This window comes from Aethalodelphis obliquidens, unplaced genomic scaffold (assembly GCF_003676395.1).
Source record: "Aethalodelphis obliquidens isolate GAN/ISIS:26980383/991018 unplaced genomic scaffold, ASM367639v1 scaffold6, whole genome shotgun sequence".
Classification (NCBI taxonomy): domain Eukaryota; kingdom Metazoa; phylum Chordata; class Mammalia; order Artiodactyla; family Delphinidae; genus Aethalodelphis; species Aethalodelphis obliquidens.
This window is the reverse complement of record NW_020837950.1, coordinates 73,404,582-73,409,769: the sequence shown is the minus strand read 5'-3', so window position 1 is coordinate 73,409,769 and position 5,188 is coordinate 73,404,582.

Below are 5,188 nucleotides of genomic sequence, written 5' to 3'. Positions count from 1 at the left end.
GTGCCGAGGGGCATGGAGCCGTCTCCCACCTGCTCAGATGGGTGACAGGCAGAGGCAGGAGCAGGTGTTCTAGGCCCAGAGGTGGGAGAATGCCTGGGCACGCAGGGCTGAAAGCTCTGCGCACATCATTCCGGAGAACCTGCCCATCTGCCGTACGGGAGGCGCTCCGTCATCCCCATTCACGGGCTCGGATAGGGAAGGTCATGTAGGGACACCTGATTGGTCTGAGCCGAGAGTCCAGGGTCAAGGCCAGGCTTAGGAGGGCCTCAACTGCCAGGCTCAGGCATCTGGGTACCAGCAAGGCCCCGGAGGGAGGACGGGTCCGGCTTGGAGGGGCCGGCAGAGGGGAGCCCTGAGGAGGCCACGTGGCAGCCAGGACGGGTGATGGGTGGGTGCAAGCTTGAACCCCAACAGGCCCCGGGCTGGGCGAGGTACACAGCTGGTGCTCAGAAAGACAGGCTGACCCGCTGCTTCCATCCATTACGCCCATTGCAAGTCAAAGACAGTCCCCAAAGCAATTCTTTCCCCAGAGTTCCTCTAGCTCGGGAAGAACTCAGCAGTGCCAAGTGCACCAGTGTGATCAATATTGCAGTGGAGTTAGTACACGGAGAGCCAGGCTCCACCGGCGGATCCCAGCCATTTTCTGACAAGACCGAGTGGTTCTGGAATCCTTCAGGGAAGGACAGGGAGAGAAGCGAGCTTCAGTTTTTCCTGCCTCAGCTTTAAAAATGAAATTTCAAATAAAGTGGGGCAAAAACTACCCTCAGGCCAGTTAAGGAGAAAACAAGTCCCTGGGTCCGAGACTGGGCAGCAGCTGAGTGGAAGGGCTCTTCCCCTTCCCCGCAGGTACCCACCGAGGGCAAAGACAGCAGGCAGACACATCGCCAGCCCCAGGAGCTCGAAGCCAAGTGGGGGCGGAGCCGGCACTGACCTTAGAACCATCCAGTCAATCTCCCCACATTATGGATGGGAAAGCTGAGGTCCCTGGAGGCAGGAGGTTCTCAGGCTGCCTGGCAGAAGGTAAGGGGCTAAGTGGGAGCTTAAGTCCAGAACCTCCACGGAACGGATGCAGAAAGGGCCTGGTGGGGGAATGCCGGGTCTGGCTCTGGGCGAGGTACCACTGTGCTCTGCCGGGCCCCACCTGTACCAGCTACACCGCAGGCATCCAGTGTGGCTAGGGAAGATGGAGGATACCCAGCCCTTCGTACCACCTATCCCTCCCCCACGCTTTGACTGAGCTCCTACTGTGAGCCGTGAACTGGTCCCCACACCAGACTGTGGGACAGAGATGTGGCCTGTCCACAAGAGCCCACAGCAGAGACGTGGTCTGATGATGGCTTGCCCTCGAGGGGCATACAGGAGGCCAGTGAAGGGGGCTCTACCTCAGGTTGGGAGAGCAGTGAGGCCTCCCAGGGAGGAATCTCATGCCACACGGTTTCAAGGAAGAGGAGAGCCCTAGGGATGGACAGGGCAGAGTCGCCAGCCTGGAGAACGTCACGTGCCCGGCCCAGAGTCCATGTCAGGCAGTGACAAATGGGCTCCCAGCCAGGAGGGAGCAGGCCGAGGCGAAGCAGAACCCAGCCTGAAATCTGGGAAGAGCTGCTTGCACTGGGGTAGCAGAAATACACCCTCCCTGCAGCCTGAGAGGGTGAGCGAGGCCACAGGCACACGTGCACGTGTGGGTGTGCGCACGTGTGCTGGCACATGGGTGGGTGTGTGCAGCAACGTGTGTGCACATGTGGACATGCACGCCTGTGTGCTGGATGCTTGTATATGCAAATGAGGTGTGCACACAAACTCACGCATGCACGCACACAGCACGTGTATGTGATTTTGTGTGTGTGGATATGCGTGTGCCTGGACACATGCACGAGCACAGCGTGTGTGACGTGTGTGCACACGTGGGTGGGTGTGCATGCATGCTGCTCACAGGTGCACGTACACGTGGATACTCGTATTAACGCACTGTCACGCATACGGCTCTGCGTCTCATGGTACGTATTCCTGGCTGCGTGTGTGAGGATGCGAGCATAGGTGTGCGTGGGTATGTGTGCATGCATGTGTGCGTGTGTGTGTGTGTGTGTGTGCACACACGCATAACTGTGCACACAGGGAGGTGGTTCAAGGAGACCAGCCCCTCTACCTGAGCTGAGGCCACTCGTGGAGCACTGGGCACCGCACCCAGCAGGCGTGCTTCCAAACTCCTCCTCTCAGCGGTGGGCCCAGGCCCCAGTGTCCCAAGGCTGTGGGTCACGGTGGGATGAAGGCGAGTACACCCCGGTAGCCCAAGGATGCTCTGCTTCCTACGATTTCCTGCCGAGATGGCCCATACACCCTCTGCAACGACCCCACCCCCTACCAGTGCAGCCTGACTCCCCAGTAGCGTCCTCCCATCATCCTCCTGGTCCTGCCAAGCCCAGGCCTGGCCGGCAGCGACTCCTCAGCACGGGCAGTCTTCCCGGGCACGTGCCGTTTTGTCTGTTCCAGGGTAGTTGGGAGCAGTTTGTCAAGCCTAACCTCCAGCGTCGGGGTAAGAGGCCTCTCCGGCTCCTCTGTGAACACCTTGGCCCCTGGGGCCTCTGGCGCACGCGAGCAGGCCTGCATTTAGTGCCTCCCTGAAGCCCAGGCAAGGGCTCTCTACCCAAGGACTCCTCAGGGGCCCAGCCCTCTGCCGCCCCTCAGCTCCGGGCCCTGGACCCACAGGAGAGGTGCTTCTTTCTGCTTCCTCCTGGGCAGGCGTCCCCAGGGGCCTGGGTCACTTGGCTGGCCAGGCACTCCAAATGTCCCCGGCCCGGCCTGGCCAGAGAGTCACTGCCTGGGCAGTGGAAGGTCCTGTCTGCTTTGGACCCCCTGGAGCTCTGGGTCCTTTTCCTTCAGATCCCTCAGGCTAGACTGGCCTGGCTCGTGAGCTTGTGAGGCATCAGGACCCTTGAATGCAACCCCCAAAGTGCTTTTCGAAAGTTAAGAGCCCCCCAAGGTCAGGAGGAGGCCCACATGGCTGTCCAGCTGCTGGGAGAAGGACAGATCTCTCCAAAACCTACATCTGACCACGGCCATGTCCCTTGTTTGGACATGCCCACCAGGACAAAGCCTGCCCCCACCCCAGGGAGCACAACCAACAGGGGCCTCTCACTTCCTAATAAATCCTCTCACTCTCCAAACACAGCCCAGAGGCCACCTCCTCCAGGAAGCCTTCCTTGATAACCCCACTCTCAGGCTGGAAGAGGAGCCCCAGGGCATTGATGGCATTTACTGCACCCATCTCAGCGTGTGGCACCATCCACCCCAGACGGTGAGCACTCAAGACAGAAGGCCTGATACAGACAGGGCTGGTGCGTGCCAACGATGGAGGATCAGGTGTGTGGGGGTCTCCCCTGCAAAATGCACCCCTAAGTACCCTGACTGGCGGCACCTTTTACGCCTCCAGGACCAGAGGACCTTTCGTAAGCATGGTGCCTCTACCTTTCCTGGGTTACACGCGGTCGTGGCTTTGCTCCCAAAATGGCATAAATGCCAAGGACTGGCCCTTGTTGGGCAGGTCTGCCATCTGGAGTCTTTGATTTCCAACCTGGTCCTGGCCTGCTCCTTGGTATAACGTTGTTAACAAGGATGTCAGAGCTCTACGTGGGCATCTCTGCTAGGAGAGCATGCTCTCCTGGTAAGGCCTCTGAGTCCTTCCAGAGTTCAGAGAAGAGACAAGCGGCCCCCAAGCCACACACGTTTCTAGGCCTCACTGGGGGTGTGTGGCTCCAATCTCTCCCTGAGTCACCCTCTTAGTACCCAGAGGCATCCCACAACCACAGCTCCCCCCCCGCCCCCCGCCACCTGAGGATGCAGGGAGAGCTGAGGGCCAGCCTGGGTGTGGTTCTGCTTTGCTGGGAGGAAAGGTCCTCCGGCTGGTCTTAGTGAGAAATGCCAGGCCTGGGAACTCCAACCTCCTCTCCAGGGTCTGTCTCCCACAGACCTCAGGGTGTCTGGAGGAGGGGACCAGCACCTGACACGGCTGAGAGCAACAGTGCACGTCTGCGGAACGAATGCACTGGGACGTGGGACAGGGGTAAGCGGGGGTTACCCCAATACCTTGCCCCTAAGTAGGAATGAGGCTCCCACGCCAAACCGCCCCTCATCCGGCAATTCAGTTCGGGGCGTTTGTCAGAGGCGGTGATGCTGAATGTCCCCCAGCCTTTAAAAGCAGGGCCACAGGGCATAAGAATTGAACTTCAATAATCGTTAACATGGGTGCAGAGCCTGGGAGCCTGCCCAGGGCTTCCACAGGCACTGCCGTCATGATTCACGCTCCAGCAGCGCTTGGAACTGAGGCCGGGGGTGGGGTGGTGGTTCTGCACCGGAGCAACCACCAGAGATGGGAGCTGGAGCCGGACCAGCCCTCGGCAGCTCCGCTGCGCACCCAAGCAGCAACGCGTTCTCCGCCAGGCTGCGAGTGGCTGGCTCTCCGATCGAGCCGCGGACCCCGAGCCGCCCGTCCGGCACGCGAGTGTGCGCTCCCGCGTGTTCGTGTGTCCGGGGGAGGTGAGGAGGCTCGCGTCTTAGAAAGAGCAGGCTTCTGGAACTCACCGCCCAGGCCAGCTGGCACTCGGTCCAGTCCCACAGGCTGCGGACGGCCCTGGAGGGGGCGCCCTCCTCGAGCGCGCGCGCCCCACGCCACCGCCCCGGGCTCCTCCCCGGCGCCGCGCGGGCAGGTTCGCCGAGGCGGCCGCGGGCTCCGGCTCCCGGGCCCGCTCCCCACGGGCCGGCTGCGCTGGCCTGCCCGCCAGGCCGCCCCCGCCCGTCCGCGCCCCGCCCCGCTGCGCAACTCTACCCAAGTTGGAAGCCGAGCCCGAACGGCGACACTCGCGCCGAGCGCACGGCGGCGGCGGCGGCGCAGCTCCGGCGAGCCCAGGCAGGCGAGGCGGCGCCAGCACGGCCGAGCGCGGACCGCGGGGGGCGCCCGCGCCGGGAGCAGCGGGAGGAGGAGCCGGAGGAGGACGCACGGCGGCGCCGGCGCCCTGCCCGGGAAAGTAAAGTTGGAGCCGGAGGCGGCGCGCGGGCGCGGGGGCCCCAAGGAGCGGCGGCCTGCGCCCCGGCGCGCCGAGCCCTAGCCGGCCGGATGGGAGGCGGAGCGCCCGCGCCGCCGCTGCCGCTGTCCGCAGCCTGCGCCCCGGCCGCGCGCTGGGGCCGCCGGGCCGCC